Raw genomic sequence first — 17465 nt, 5'->3', positions numbered from 1 at the left:
CGCAGCCGTTCCCGACGCCCGCTGGTCCTCCTGGAGGAGATTCGTCCTCGGGCGCGCAGCTGCTCTGCGCCGGTCTCAGTGCCATAGTCCCGGCTCCCCTTCCATCCACTTCGCGGTGAACTCTCTCCCTCTCCTCTCTCTTCTCTCTTCCCAGATAAATGAAAGCGCTCACTGAGCGGTTGGCAGCGTCTGCCAGTCTAGACTTTCCACCAATGCCAGGTCCTGTTACTTAGGGTCCTGACTCCCCAAAGCGTTCCAGGACTGCAGTCCCTTCCCCTCCTCTGGCCCTCTTTCTTGCCCCTTTCCCTTTCCCTTTCTCCGCTAGAGATCAGTAAAATACAATTACCCAATTACCTCCCATCATCTTAGCAGTGATTGGTCAATTGCATTAACACTTGAAGTCAGGGAAAAAGGGATTGGAACCACTGAGGTGTAGCACTGCTGCCACCTGGAGGGGAGAGTCGGAAAAACGCCGTTTTAAAGCAGCCCCTCAGCGTCCGAGGCTTGTAATCAGAAAAAGCAATTCAGGCTGTGTGGGAGTTGTCAATTTTATTTTTATTTTTTATTTTTTTTAAAGCTTGCTGGTTTTCATCCCGAAAGCTGAGAGTTTTAAGGTACAAAAGAGAATATATTGAAATCAATTCACCACTTGATTTAAAAATTATCAACAAACACTAAGCTTTTCCTTTCAGATTGATGGTAGGAGCCTCTCTGGGAAGTCCAGCACGCTGGTCCCAAGGTAGGGATTAAGACTGCTCTCCTTTGGAGAATTGGTTTTTCAGGAGGAATCCAGGGTAGGTCAGGAGCTGCCAGGGAGGGAAAGCTTGGGGGAGCAGGGTAATCTCTCCAGGAGGAAACAAGTGTAAAGGCTAGATAGGAGCCTTCAGTCTAGGCAGTGTTGCAGTAAATTGGCCTGTTCAGTTTGTACAAGACATTCGGGACAGCTTGACAACTCAATTCCAGCATCCCTCGCTCCTGAATGTGGGCTTTTCCATCACCCCGTGTTAGAAGAGCACTTGGCAAATTTCACCTCTACTGCCTTTCCTAAGAAGCGGGGACCATAGAACAATGATAAAATAGTTACATATTTTGACATTTTTCTCTGGTATATAATTATCACAAAACTCTTTCCATTAGCTACAGTCAGTCATTTTTAAGTCTCCCAAGCATATTTGAGATATGAGGTCAAATGAAATTTAAAGTGATGATTATAAATATTAGCGACTGTGCCTGTTGAAAGTGAAGGTAAATAAATATTTTTGTTTCATTTCTCCTAGGGCCTTTTTTTATGGTGTATTTGGTCATCTGATTTGTGTGTGTGTGTGTGTGTGTGTGTGTGTGTGTGTGTGTGTGTGTGTGTGTTTGTGGTTTTGTTTTATAACATTCCAAATATCAGATACCACTCTTGGCTCAAACAGAGTGTGCAAATGTTTAAAAAAAATTATGGCTGGGAAATAAGATAAGAGCTTTTGTGTTACTACAGGGATATCAAAGGCCTATCCAAGTTCATGACAAATGTTCTTTTCCCTTTTATATTATATGCAAACCCCTATATATTTAGTTCTTTGGAGTTCAAAAATGTATATCTATACATTTCTTTGAAGGCGAAGGAGAAGCGGTAATATGGATTTCAGATGTCATCACCTGCAAGGGAAAATACCCTCGTCGCAGATTCAGCTTCATTTGCTTATGGTTTCTCAATAGGTTTGTGAGAGCATTGATGTAGTTGTTACACATGTACAATGTGAATTTGTGAAGGAGTTAATGCTTTTATATTTAAAAAGATGTTACATGGCCTGATTCACAAACACTAGTAAGCCACTGGTTATAACGTCAGTTTGTGTTGGTCAAGCATCATTTACTCACTGGGGAAACATTGGAAAATTCTTTCCCTAGATGCTCTGGATGGGTTCAGAGAAGTTGCCCCCCCCCCATTTTTAAAAGTAAATTGAAAGGTATTAGGAATTCTTTTTAGGGAAATAGACAGCATAGGGAAGATCAACAGTATGGTAATTCAAACCGAGGTATACCAGCTGTTACTAGACACCTTTATCACCCTTCAGAGTTAAGTATTCTCTTGAGTGACATAAAAGGAAGGAATGATGCTAAGTAGAGAATCAAGGAAGATGTCCTAGTTCTGCTTAGTGTCTCATTGCCTATCTACAGTACCAAAGTTGCCTATTTGCTCTACACGACACTGAACTGGTCATCTGATATTCATATTTGCATTCATAGTCAATTATTAATCACGCTTCTGTATGATGTTTTGCAGCCTCTTTTATGCATCACTTTATTTAATATTCAAACAGCTGAACGATTTTGAAGGCAGGCAAAGTGAAATGTCATGATATACTTGGTAAATGACAGCCAAATATTGAACCCAGATCCAGTCAATTTCACTTCTTCTAATTTCCCATGAATTCAAGTTTCCGGTCACACAGAGAGCAGCCTGTCATATAGAAAACAGTCATGAACACACTGGCTCTTATTATCAGTGTGGTTCCCCGGAGGAGAGTTTGTAGTTCTGTAGAGATGGCACTGTTTTATACTGCTGGGTGGTCTTCGTTAAAGTGAACCGAAATAAAGACTCAGCAAGGGAACGCTCCTAAAAGCACACATGCAAACTTAGTTGAGACACACAAGTGTTTATATATAAATCCATCAGGGATGTCAGTTATGCTTAATAGATACATGGGTTTAAGATCCTTCATAAGCTGTCTTTTAGAAGAAATAATTGCTTAGTAAATAAGGCCTTCCATCCTCATGCTTCCAGCGCATCAGCTGTTCTGTTCAAAGCCCTGTCTAGAAATGAAGGTCACTGCAGTGAGACAACTTGGGCAGAGGGAAGGTGATGTCCCCAAGGTGGTTTTTCTTCTATAGATACACAGAAGTCCACATTTTGATCTTCTGATGTTAAGATCAAATAAACTTGTCATATTATTTCTCTCTGGGTTGGTGACTCTGAGCTGGTATAATCTTTAGCAAACAGCAGGGGACAGCATCTTGTAATCAGAAACACAAACCAGTAAATAGCATGAATTCAGTAACTTTGTTTAAAAATAAAGAAAATAAAAAGACTGTGTATATCATGTTGCTCACTAGATTTAAGGAGTGATTTTCCACAACTATAGGCAATTTTGTCAGTGCACAGTATATATTTTTAGGTCTAAGTCATTATTTTATGGAACAAAACCTGAGAGTTCTCTCTTTTAGTCTCAAATATATTATAAACAGAGAATAATCATATCAAGCTTGCCTCTGTAATTCACACAAGCTGATATAAATTAAGCCTATTAAATTAACTTAAAATTTACTTTAATATTAAATGCTATATTGTTATGGTCATATGTGCTGTTAGGCAATATAACACAGACAGTGCCTCAGGACCAGAAGGCATCTCAACAAGCGTATATTCTTAGATTCTAGTAATACAGATGAGGATACTAAAGTGCAAGTATATATGAAGACAGCTGTTTATTTCCAATACATTCCTTTGATGATGGAAACTCCAAAATGCAGCATTTACCCCATCTAGATTTACTGCTTGTTCTCTCTTGGATTTTAATATTTGTCTCAGTTTTTTATCTTGCCTGTACAGTCCAGTGTACATTCCCATGTTACAGTCATTTGATGCATCCCAACAAAGAGGGGATTTAATAATCTCCTATTACTGCCTGTCATTATGGAAGACATCACTAATTCCCATTCACCCCATCTACCTGGCAATGTGAAAATATCTCCTTTAGCTGTCTTTCCTCATCTTTATGGACCTGACTGGGGTTGCTTGATAGGCTCCTGCTACTCTTGTTGTTTGTTTGTTTGTTTATTATACTTCTCTTTAGTATTAGTTTGGGAATGGAAAAGCAAATGAGAAAGAATGAAGAAGGGAATGATAAAGGGAAAAAATCAGACCACAGTGTCTGATACTTTGCTACTTAATATATCCTTATTGATTTGATAAATGAACTGCCCACTTGTTTGAATGAAAAAAATCAATAGATAGTTCTACTAATTTAATGATAATTCATGGAACTAGGGTGGTGCCTTAGTCAGCAAAGTGCATGCTGCAGAATTTCTAGTACCTGAATGTCATCTCCATGAAAAGCACTGTGTACTCATCTCTAATCCCAGAACTGGGAAGACAGAGATAAGAAATCTCTGGAGCTCTCTGAGTGGCCACTATGGTCAAGTTAGTGAACTAAGGTTCAGTGAGAATCAATGTCTAACAAAACAAGTGAGAAAGAGACCGATAAAGACACTTCTTGCATCTCTTTATGTATGCAGATATGTACATGTATGCTCATATGAATACACATCCAACACACACAAATGTTATAAGTTATTATATAATGTTACAAGAATATTGAAACAAGGTAGGTGGAAAGACCTGAAGGCAAGAAGGGACCATTAGCATCCTTTAAGAGAGATACGTTCATTTAAAAATATGGATTATTTTTTTAAAAGAAAATTTACTGTGAAGCCAACTGAATTTAATTTCTTCACCCTGATATTCAATGATTATTAGATATTGCATAATATTCTCCATAGAAAGTTACTCTTTACAAAAAAAAAGTATGTAAAGTAAGGACATTAGTGAAGAAGTTGTGTTCATGAGAGGAGTTCTCATCATTTAAAATATGTTGGGTACCATGACAAATGATTAGAGTGACTTGAAGTCATATAAAAAATAACTTTAAAAAAAATGTATGACAATTTGTCAGTTTGAAATTTATTTAGATTCAGTTACATTTTAGGAATTCTTTTGAAATGGTGACCTTAGACCTAACAAAGCACAAATTCCATTCTCTACAGTTGCTAACAGAAATAATCCTTGTGAGTAGATACTTGAGGCTTTTTTTTTTCCTGTTTTTAAAACCGTCTAATTTAAGAATCTCTGCACTGGGAAGAAAATCACCCATAAAGGTATCTTTAAAATTCCACCAGGAATTAGTCGATGGTGTGAATCCAGTTGTGTAATTTGATAAGACAGCTGCATTTTATCCAGCTAAATCAGCACTTGATTCTAAACAACTCCTTTGGAATGCGCTGTTTTCCAGCATTAGCCCCGCAGTGCAGATTTAGGAAACTATAGTTTTGTCTTCTGCGCCACTTCACCATTGTTCTCTCTGGAAACTAAGCACATAGACATCATACTTCAGTTCTTTCACACTGAAGATTCAGCAGCACACCTGTGATTCCAGGCTTGTACCGACTTAGAAGCACATGACTCAATGTTAGGAGAGCAGATTTTTTTTTAAGTGCCTAAGTTTCTATTGTGCAACATATTTGCATGTATTTGAGTATTTATATGCACATGTTTGTAAGAATGTGCATGCTTGCAGATGTGTATGCAAATATGAGAGCTTATGAAGGTTTCAGGCATCCTCAAAAGCTGTGTATTTGTGTGCTTGTGTTTGTGTGTGTGTGTGTGTGTGTGTGTGTGTGTGTGTGTGTGTTTGTGTGTTTGGATACACGTAATCAGAGGTTAGAGGATGATTTCTTTGCTCAGTTCTTAAGCTCTCTACATTATACCCTTAAGACAGTCTCTCAATGAACATGGAAATTTAGTCTGCAGCCAGGAGGCCCAGAGATGCTCTTTTCTCTGCCTTCACAGCCCCCAAATCACAATTGTGCCTTATCGATCACATTTTTTTATGAGTGTCCTTGAGGACCAAACTCATGATTAAACAGCAAACAGATACTTTTTCAAACTGAGGTCTCTAACACCCCAAATGGGCAAAGCATTGTTAAAAGGAAAATTGTCCTTAATGTGGTTTATTCAATTATAATAACAAAGAAATTGAAAATACTTATCACATGAAAACAATAATACTCCTGATACATAAGCCTGGTGAATATAAGAAAATATGATTTACCAAAACAAGAATAGAGTTTATATAAGACTCTCTTGACTGATTTTATACAATTTCTCAGCCCATGAAATACTAGTTTTAGACGATTAATTGAAAATTAGGTAAATACTGTGGCAACAGGTAAGCACCAAGAAGAATGCTTCAAGGTTTCAGTCTCATTGCACAAAGGAAAATCTTGGTGAACACCAATATTTGTGTGCTTGATACTTTACTTTAATATTCAAATCACAATTTTCCAGAATGAATTTTTAGTGATTTTTTTTTAGAGATTTTTAAATAGAAATTCAAGTTTTCATTGGAATAACAACTTTTTTTTAACAATTTTAATTAGGTATTTTCCTCATTTACATTTCCCAATGCTATCCCAAAAGTCCCCCATACCCACGCCCTCACTCCTCTACCCACCCACTCCCACTTTTTGGCCCTGGTGTTCCCCTGTACTGAGGCATATGAAGTTTGCAAGTCCAATGGGCCTCTCTTCCCAATGATGGCCAACTAGGCCTTCTTTTGATACATATGCAGCTAGAGACAAGAGCTCCGGAGTACTGGTTAGTTCATAATGTTGTTTCACCTATAGGGTTGCAGATCCCTTTAGCTTCTTGGGTACTTTCTCTAGCTCCTCCATTGGGGGCCCTGTGAATTCATCCAATAGCTGACTGTGAGCATCCACTTCTGTGTTTGCTAGGCCCCGGCATAGTCTCACAAGAGACAGCTATATCTGGGTTCTTTCAGCAAAATCTTGCTAGTATATGCAATGGTGTCAGCATTTGGAAGCTGATTATGGGATGGATCCCTGGATATGGCAATCACAAGATTATGCCACAAATTTCAACTCATTAAAAATACATTTTTGTTGATTTAAGGTGATACATTTAAAGTTCTCATGTATATTTCTTTCTTATACTAACTTATGCATTGATTCTTTTGTGATTATTTTTAGCAAATATCAAAATAATGAAATTTCAACAAATAAAGAATAAAGTTCCCTTCCCTTTTCTTCCCTATTTTTTAAAATTTTTTTATTTTATTTTAATTAGGTATTTTCTTCATTTACATTTTTAATGCTGTCCCAAAAGTCCCCCATACCCTCCCCATCCACTCTCCTACCCACCCACTCCCAATTCTTGACTCTGGCGATCCATGTACTGAGACATATAAAGTTGGCAAGACCAATGGGCCTCTCTTTCCACTGATGGCCGTCCAGGGCATCTTCTGATTCATATGCAGCTAGAGACACGAGCTCCAGGGGGTACTGGTTAGTTCATATAGTTGTTCCACCTATAGGGTTGCAGAACCCTTTAGCTCCTTGGGTACTTTCTCTAGGTCAAACATTGGGGGCCCTGTGATCCATCCAATAGCTGACTGTGAGCATCCACTTCTGTGTTTGCTAGGCCCCAGCATAGCCTCACAAGAGACATGAGAGAAAAAAAAAAAAAAAAAAAGAACAGAATTTCGAGTCTCACGATTGTTGCCTTCAAATTTTTCAGCTAAACAAGTTTAAAAAATTAAATCTGTATGGAATTAATAGAAAATAAGTGAATGGAGGCAAAAATCACGGTTATATAGTCAATTGGTATCTGCCAAGCACTAAGATAATTTAGTGTAGAAAATATTTAATTTTTTAAATAAATGATGTTAGGCACATGTGAAAAAGAGAGAGAGAGAGAGAGAGAGAGAGAGAGAGAGAGAGAGAGAGAGAGAGAGAGAGAGCTATATCAGGGTCCTTTCAGCAAAATCTTGCTAGTGTTTGCAATGGTGTCAGCATTTGGAGGCTGATTATGGGATGGATCCCCGGGTATGGTAGTCTCTAGATGGTCCATCCTTTCGTCTCAGCTCCAAACTTTGTCTCTGTAACCCCTTTCAAGGGTGTTTTGTTCCCAATTCTAAGAAGGGGCAAAGTGTCCACACTTTGGTCTTCATTCTTCTTGAGTTTCATGCGTTTTGCAAATTGTATCTTGTATCTTGGGTATTCTACGTTTCTGGGCTAATATCCACTTATCAGTGAGAACATATTGTGTGAATTCTTTTGTGATTGTGTTACCTCACTCAGGATGATGTCCTCCAGGTCCATCCATTTGCCTAGGAATTTCATTAATTATTTCTTTTTAATAGCTCCATTGTGTAAATGTATCACATTTTCTGTATCCATTCCTCTGTTGAGGGGCATCTGGGTTCTTTCCAGCTTCTGGCTATTATAAATAAGGCTGCTATGAACATAGTGGAGCATGTGTCCTTCTTACCGGCTGGAACATCTTCTGAATATATGCCCAGGAGTGGTATTGCGGGATCCTCCGGTAGTACTATGTCCAATTTTCTGAGGAACCACCAGACTGATTTCCAGAGTAGTTATATAAGCTGGCAATCCTACCAACAATGGAGGATTTTCCTCTATCTCTACATCCTTGCCAGAATCTGCTGTCACCTGAATTTTTGATCTTAGCCATTCTGACTGGTGTGAGGTGGAATCTCAGGGTTGTTTTGATTTGCATTTCCCTGATGATTAAGGATGCTGAACATTTTTTCAGGTGCTTCCCAGCCATTCGGTATTCCTCAGGTGAGAATTCTTTGTTTAGTCCTGAGCCCCATTTTTTTAATTTATTTTTTATTAGGTATTTTCCTCGTTTACATTTTCAATGCTATCCCAAAAGTCCCCCATACCCACCCCTCAATCCCCTACCCACCCACTCCCCCTTTTTGGCCCTGGGGTTCCCCTGTACTGGGGCATATAAAGTTTGTAAGTCCAATGGGCCTCTCTTTGCAGTGATGGCCGACTAGGCCATCTTTTGATACATATGCAGCTAGAGACAAGAGCTCCGGGGTACTGGTTAGTTCATATTGTTGTTCCACCTATAGGGTTGCAGTTCCCTTTAGCTCCTTGGGTACTTTCTCTAGCTCTTCCATTAGGGGTCGTGTGACCCATCTACTGAGCCCCATTTTTTAATGGAGTTATTTGATATTCTGGAGTCCACCTTCTTGAGTTCTTTATATTTATTAGATATTTGTCCCCTATTTGATTTAGGATAGGTAAAGATCCTTTCCCAATTTGTTGGTAGCCTTTTTGTCCTATTGATTATATCTTTTGCCTTACAGAAGCTTTGCAATTTTATGAGGTCCCATTTGTTGATTCTCCATCTTACAGCACAAGCCATTGCTGTTCTATTCAGAAATTTTCCTCCTGTGCCCATTTCTTTGAGGTTTTTCTCCACTTTATCCACTATAAGTTTAACTGTCTCTGGTTTTATGTGGAGTTCCTTGATCCACTTAGATTTGACCTTAGTACAAGGAGATTGGAATGGATCAATTCTAATTCTTCTACATGATAACCACCAGTTAGTTGTGCCAGCACCATTTGTTGAAAATGCTGTCTTTTTTCCACTGGATGGTTTTAGCTCCCTTGTCAAAGATAAAGTGATTATAGGTGTGTGGGTTCATTTTTGGGTCTTCAATTCTATTCCATTGGTCTACTTGTCTGTCGATATACCAGTACCATGCAGTTTTTATCACAATTGCTCTGTAGTACAGCTTTAGGTCAGGCATGGTGATTCCACCAGAGGTTCTTTTATCCTTGAGAAGAGTTTTTGCTATCCTAGGTTTTTTGCTATTCCAGATGAATTTGCAAATTGCTCCTTCTAATTCATTGAAGAATTGAGTTGGAATTTTGATGGGGATTGCATTGAATCTGTAGATTGCTTTTGGCAAGATAGCCATTTTTACTATATTGATTCTGCCCATTCATGAGCATGGGAGTTCTATCCATCCTCTGAGATCTTTAATTTCTTTTTCAGAGACTTGAAGTTCTTATCATACAGATCTTTCACTTCCTTAGTTAGAGTCATACCAAGGTAATTCATATTATTTGAGACTATTGAGAAGGGTGTTGTTTCCCTAATTTCTCTCTCAGCCTGTTTATCCTTTGTGTAGAGAAAGGCCATTGACTTGTTTGAGTTAATTTTATATCCAGCTACTTCACTGAACCTGTTTATCATGTTTAGGTGTTCTCTGGTGGAATTTTTAGGGTCACTTATATATGCTATCATATCATCTGCAAAAAGTGATATTTTGACTTCTTCCTTTCCAATTTGTATCCCCTTGATCTCCTTTTGTTGTCTAATTGCTCTGGCTAGGACTTCAAGTACAATGTTGAATAGGTAGGGAGAAAATGAGCAGCCTTGTTTAGTCTCTGATTTTAGTGGGATTCCTTCCAGCTTCTCACCATTTACCTTGATATTGGCTACTAGTTTGCTGTAGATTGCTTTTATCATATTTCAGTATGGGCATTGATTTTCTTATCTTTCCAAGACTTTTATCATGAATGGGTGTTGGATTTTTTCAAATGTTTCTCAGCATCTAACGAGATGATCATGTGGTTTTTGTCTTTGAGTTTGTTTCTATAATGGATTACATTGATGGATTTTCATATATTAAACCATCCCTGCATCCCTGGAATTAAACCTACTTGGTCAGGATGGATGATTGTTTTGATGTGTTCTTGGATTCGGTTAGTGAGAACTTTATTAAGGATTTTTGCATCGATATTCATAAGGGAAATTGGTCTGAAATTCTCTATCTTTGTTGGGTCTTTCTGTGATTTAGGTATCAGAGTAATTGTGGCTTCATAGAATGAATTGGGTAGAGTACCTTCTGCTTCTATTTTGTGGAAAAGTTTGTGAAGAACTGGAATTAGATCTTCTTTGAAGGTCTAATAGAACTCTGCACTAAACCCATCTCGTCCTGCATTTTTTTTTTTCGTTTTTCTTTCTTTTTTTTGGTTGGGAGACTATTAATGACTGATTCTATTTCTTTAGGGGATATAGGACTGTTTAGATCATTACCCTGATCCTGTTTACCTTTGTTACCTGGTATCTGTCTAGAAATTTTTCCATTTCTTCCAGGTTTTCCAGTTTTGTTGAGTATAGCCTTTTGTTGAAGGATCTGATGGTGTTTTGGATTTCTTCAGGATCTGTTCTTATGTCTCCCTTTTCATTTGTGATTTTGTTAATTAGGATAATGTCCCTGTGCCCTCTAGTGAGTCTGGCAAAGGGTTTATCTATATTGTTGATTTTCTCAAAGATCCAGCTCCTCATTTGGTTGAATCTTTGAATAGTTCTTCTTGTTTCCACTTGGTTGATTTCACCCCTGAGTTTGATTATTTCCTGCCATCTACTCCTCTTGGGTGAATTTGCTTCCCTTTCTTCTAGAGCTTTTAGGTGTGTTGTCAAGATGTTAGTGTGTGCTCTCTCCAGTTTCTTTTTAGAGGCACTCAGAACTATAAGTTTTCCTCTTAGAAATGCTTTCATTGTGTCCCATAAGTATGGGTATGTTGTGGCTTCATTTTCATTAAACTCTAAAAAGTCTTTAATTTCTTTCTTTATTCCTTCCTTGACCAAGGTATCATTGAAAAGAGTGTTGTTCAGTTTCCACGTGGATTTTGGCTTTCTATTATTTATGTTGTTATTGAAGATCAGCCTTACTCCATGGTGATCTGATAGGATGCATGGGACAATTTCAATATATTTGTATCTTTTGAGGCTTGTTTTGTGTCCAATTATATGGTCAATTTTGGAGAAGGTACCGTGAGGTGCTGAGAAGAAGGTATATCCTTTTGTTTTAGGATAAAATGTTCTGTAGATATCTGTTAAATCTATTTGTTTCATAACTTCTCTTAATTTCACTGTGTCCCTGTTTAGTTTCTGTTTCCACGATCTGTCTATTGATGAAAGTGGGGTGTTGAAGTCCCCCACTATTATTGTGTGAGGAGCAATGTGTGCTTTGAGCTTTACTAAAGTCTCTATAATGAATGTGGCTGCCCTTGCATTTGGACAATAGATATTCAGAATTGAGAGTTCTGCTTAGACGATTTTGCCTTTGATGAGTATGAAGTGTCCCTCTTTGTCTTTTCTTGATAACTTTGGGTTGCAAGTCGATTTTATTCGATATTAGAATGGCTACTCCAGCTTGTTTCTTCAGACCATTTACTTGGAAAATTGTTTTCTAGCCTTTCACTGCGAGGTAGTGTCTGTCTTTTTCCCTGAGATGGGTTTCCTGTAAGCAGCAAAATGTTGGGTCCTGTTTGTGTATCCAGTCTGTTAGTCTATGTCTTTTTATTAGGGAATTGAGTCCATTGATATTAAGAGATATTAAGGAAAAGTAATTGTTGCTTCCTATTATTTTTGTTGTTATTGTTGGCGTTCTGTTCTTATGGCTCTCTTGTTTTAGGTTTGTTGAAGGATTACTTTCTTGCTTTTTCTAGGACGTGGTTTCTGTTGTTGTATTTGTTTGTTTTGTTGTTGTTTGTTGTTGTTGTTGTTGTTATCCTTTGAAGGGCTGGATTTGTGGAAAGATAATGTGTGAATATGGTTTTGTAGTGGAATACTTTGGTTTCTCCATCAATGGTAATTGAAAGTTAGGCTGGGTATAGTACCCTGGACTGGCATTTGTGTTCTCTTAGTGTCTGCATAACATCTGTTTAGGCTCTTCTGGCTTTCATAGTCTCTGGTGAAAAGTCTGGTGTAATTCTGATAGGTCTGCCTTTATATGTTACTTGACCTTTCTCCCTTACTGTTTTTAATATTCTCTCTTTATTTAGTGCATTTGTTGTTCTGATTATTATGTGTCGGGAGGAATTTCTTTTCTGTTCCAGTCTATTTGGAGTTCTGTAGGCTTCTTGTATGTTCCTGGGCATCTCTTTCTTTAGGTTTGGGAAGTTTTCTTCTATAATTTTGTTGAAGATATTTGCTGGCCCTTTAAGTTGAAAATCTTCATTCTCATCTACTCCTATTATATGTAGGTTTGGTCTTCTCATTGTGTCCTGGATTTCCTGAATGTTTTGAGTTAGGATCTTTTTGCATTTTCTTTGATTTTTGTGCCAATGTTCTCTGTGGAATCTTCTGCACCTGAGATTCTCTCTTCCATCTCTTGTATTCTGTTGCTGATGCTTACATCTATTTTTCCAGATTTCTTCCCTAGGGTTTCTATATCCAGCGTTACCTCACTTTGGGTTTTCTTTATTGTGTCTACTTCCCTTTTTAGGTCTAGTATGGTTTTGTTCATTTCCATCACTTTTTTGGATGTGTTTTCCTGTTTTTCTTTAAGGACTTCTCCCTGTTTGGTTGTGTTTTCCTGTTTCTTTTTCTTTCTTTTTTTTTTTAAAGGACTTGAAACTCTTTAGCAGTGTTTTCCTGTATTTCTTTAAGTGAGTTATTAATGTCTTTCTTGATGTCCTCTACCATCATCATAAGATATGCTTTTAAATCCTGGTCTAGCTTTTTGGGTGTGTTGGGATGCCCAGGACTGGCTGAGGTGGGAGTGCTGGGTTCTGATGATGGGGAGTGGTCTTGGTTTCTGTTAGTAAGATTTTTCCATTTGCCTTTTGCCATCCAGTAATCTCTGGAGTTAGTTTTTATAGTTGTCTCTGGTTTCAGCTTGTTCCTCTTGTGATTCTGTTAGCCTCTATCAGCAGACCTGGGAGACTAGATCTTTCCTGAGTTTCAGTGGTTAGAGCACTCTATGCAGGCAAGCTCTCCTCTTGCAGGGAAGGTGGAGAGATATCTGGCATTCGGGTCTGCCTCCTAGCAAAAGATGAAGGCCAGAAGCAGGTCTTGTCCCAGAATCTGTGTAGCTTCTGTAGTCCACACTCTCACCTGTGCAGGCTAGTCTTGGTGGGATCCAGAAACCAAGATGGCTCCCCCAGATGCTCTGGCAAAGCCCTCCCAGGCGGGGCAGACACCTCTCCTCTGGCAGGGAAAGAGCCCGGATGTCTGAAGCCCAAAATGCTGTCTGCCTCAGAAGCTTTGTGGCTTCTGCCTGTCCCAGAAGCTGTTAGCTTCTGAAGTCCACACTCTCACTTGCACAGACTAGTCTTGGCGGGATCCAGGAACCACATCCTATTTTTTACATGGGTCCCAGGGAGCCAAGCTCAGGTCTCCCTTCCCTTTTTAATGCCATTTCTTTCTTATTGTCATTTATGTAAACCTGAGGCCTTAAATCTAGGTTCCTTTTGCCTTCACAAAAATGTATTATAAATGAAATTTTTAATATAAGCACTAGCAATTTAATCTAGTTCTATTTGTTTATTAGACAAATACATATTGCTTATATTGGCAAACTGAAGCTTGAATTGGGCAGCTGTTCATTTTTTGTGCTTTAGGAAGAACTCTGGTGCAGAACTGGAGATACAGAAAAAATTGTGATAAAAGAAGATGAACCCACAGAGACTATCCAGGTCAAGAACAATTTTGTTTTTTAGCTTTTGGAAGAGTTTGCATAAAAAGAACAGGGATTTAATTTAGAAATATTGAATTAAGAAATGGTGTAATAAATTTGAGGTTTACTAAAACATTGCAAAGGACATGTGCAGAAGAATTTTCAGAGGAGCAGGACCACTGAGACCCTGGAGAACCATGAGAAAATAATTGAGAACTATGGGGATCCAAACCAAGATAGCAGCTTTGTAGTTACCAAGAGTGAGAAACTACCAAGTATTAGAATTTACAAAATAATGTTAATTTGCATATTTATTACACCCATTGGTCTACTGTAGCAAAATAGAAGGAGTTGCATTGACATATTGATACTGTTCTGTTAACCAGATAAATTTAATACAACAAAATAAAAGTAAAAATGAAATAAAATAAACCTTTCAATTGATGATTCTTTCCCACATTTTTATAATTAGATCATTCAATGTTTTTCATATGTTTATTTGCTTTTTGTTAACATGCAAACATGTGGCAGAAAAACAAAGTTAAAAAGACTGCATGAAATGCATAGTGTATTTATTAATGTTGATGACCTTAAATGTATTAAAGTCTAATATCCGATGGGTTGATGACTGTTAGGATCTTTGCATTCAGATTTTAACTTTCAACAGGAGACTTCTGCCTGGAGACACGTGTTCATGTAGAACAACCAAATAGTATGATTGACAGTATTCAACCCTTCACAAGCCTATTAGTCTTCTCTAAGTTTCTAAGTGCATTTCTCAAAACCCAGATTCTAAAGTGAAATTGATGACATCTTACAAGTACTTGCTCAAATGTTCTTTTCATATCAAGGCTCAACATTAGAACAATGTTAAGAACCAAATGCCAGCATCACTCACCAAATCCAACCATTTCAGATGCCCTTCCACACAGCCCTATCCACCTAGAGCAATCCACTTTCCACATGAAAGTTGGGTATCCTAAGGGTTCCCCAATATACCCCTGACCCTGGCCCAGCATCTGGCTCTTTTTCTTCAGGTGCTGCTGACAAGCAGTGTAATTAAACTAAACTTACAATCACAGGAGGGTGCCTCTAAGTGCTTGTGCAGTCAAATGCCACTGATTTCAAAGGGAAATGACATGAATTAATTTCACAAGAAGAAAAAAGTTAAAAACATAAAGAAAAGGAAAAGTCAGAAGGATGGCAGCTCCCTGTAACACAACATGCAGATTAATGGCACCCACTGATTGATGAAAGTGTCAAACAGCACACCTTTCCATTAAAAACGAAGCTGCTGAAAGACTTTAGGGGCTTATTGCTCATTTTCGCATGAAATATGAACTGATAAAGTTAGAGTAAAATTAGATTTTCCTGGTATCTTTAACTTCTTCGCTATACTCAGATCTGTCTTTGAGGACAATAGTTCCTTGTGAAATAGAATAGAATTCATTCAAACGTATCTCCATGTACAAGGAGTAAAATTTTAATTTCTTATATTGACTTGTAAAATCATTCTTTGACTGGCTTTGACCTCCTCTCAGCCTTTCTTTAACCTTTCCTCCCCATCACCTGTCTCTGCACTTTGGCCTCTGCATTAACCACTTATGTGCACAAATAGAGCTTTGCACATCTTTCCCTTTGTTCTATTTGGCACCAGTTTCTTTGATCATCTAAGAGAACACATCACTTAGAAGCAGTTGCAGTGGGCACCCAAAGTCTGCTTACACCACTGGGTTTAATTATTTTCTTGACAGCACTTGTCCATTGTTTTCTTTTTATTTGTAGATTTATTTATGTGTCTCTGCAGATTATGGAGTCCATAGAATCCTAAACCTTAACCCTCTATTAATTCTCTATTGATATAGCAACAAAAAGCAGGTGTTGCATTAAAAATGTTGCAAGAATACCATAATAAATAAAAAAAAATGATATGTCCAGAAAGCCAATGGTTTAGTACTAATAAAGGTTAGCACAGAGGTCTAAGAAGGACATGTACTTAAATAAATAATAGCTATTTTTCTGATCTTATTTATATGCAATCAAATAAAACATAAAACACAGAAGAACTAGAGTTTTTGAAATTAGAAACCTCCAGCTATACACGAATAAATCTGGGTAAATGCTTGGATCTTCAGTCTAACATCCTGCTTAGACGTAAATTTTACTATTTGCTAGTTTTGTTACTGGAGTTATTCAACCTCTTCAAAGCTCTAAAACTTTAGCAGTAATCTGAAGCACCTGTCCCAGACAACTGCAAGGCTGATGGTGAAGTAGTGTTCATGCAATTGGTAGCTTAGTTGCTGATATCTAATGAGAACACTCATTATTAAAATATTCTATGACAAGGTGTCCGTTCCCGAGGCTTCTTTCCTCTGCATGCAACCTGACCAGCCTGGCTAGGCTCTTCTTTAACAATGTATCAAAATTGCAAGCAAGACAAAACAGATTAAAAAGCAACAGCAGAAAAAAAAAAACTGTGCCTTGTGATCTTTGAATGATTCTTCACCCTACTCTCTACCTATCTCATTGAGCCAGGTTGGAAGATAGAGTTACATTTGTCAATATATACCAGAAGAGAAGTGAATGCTAAACCTGTCGTCATCATACCTATAAGAATTTAGATACTGTATCTTTAAGAACGTCATCCTTTTCCTTTCTCCAAATGTCAAAAGACATCTCAGAAATTATGTAGCCATGAACTAACTGCTTTCTGGTTTAAGCTTGTCTACTGCTGTAGATAAACACAGCAACTCCTGGAATGGCATTTGATTCTTTCATGATAGTGAGGTGAAAAATTAGTGCTCAAAATGAATGTCACTCTTGGATCACTCCCACTGTTCCCCTACCACTCATACCACTTCATACCCTTGCTAGCTTCTGAATGTCCTCTATGGACACGATTTATCCCCCAAGAGTGCCTAACTGTTTCCACTCCACTTTCATTCTACACAGTCCTGGAGCACACAGGGTTTTAAAGCCTCTTCTTCCCTTCTCCTTCAGCTCAATCTGTTTATGACCTATACCTGATACATAGAAGAAAGCAGCTGCTACTGTACAAAGCAGTGAACACTTCTGTGAAGTGCTTGCTTTGTGTCAAGCCCTGTGCAGAGCACTTCACATACATTCATTTCCAGTTGCAACGATGGCCATTCCTGTAATCAGAGATTATAATTAGGTGGTTGATTATATCCACTCTAGTTACCTTTTATATGACTCAGAGTTTGCAGTGCTATTAACTACTTTGGGAATTTGGATAAGATATATAATATCAAGTGATCTCAGTTTCCTAACACTGTAAAATAAGAAAGAAATAAAAATAGTATAAACCTGTAAGGCTATGTATGAATTCCTTTTGGCAAGGGAGTAAAGATGATAGGTGTAGGATGTCAG

General features: G+C 38.0%; 1 protein-coding gene across 4 annotated transcripts in view; it reads right to left on the bottom strand.

The window, feature by feature from the left end:
• Positions 1-17465, bottom strand: part of Lrrc4c (leucine rich repeat containing 4C) — a 1313504-nt gene that overhangs the window by 164910 nt on the left and 1131129 nt on the right. The gene's annotated exons all lie outside the window — the stretch shown is intronic.

The sequence above is a fragment of the Mus musculus genome, chromosome 2 (assembly GCF_000001635.26).
Source record: "Mus musculus strain C57BL/6J chromosome 2, GRCm38.p6 C57BL/6J".
Taxonomy (NCBI): domain Eukaryota; kingdom Metazoa; phylum Chordata; class Mammalia; order Rodentia; family Muridae; genus Mus; species Mus musculus.
This window is presented reverse-complemented; position numbering and strand designations above follow the sequence as displayed.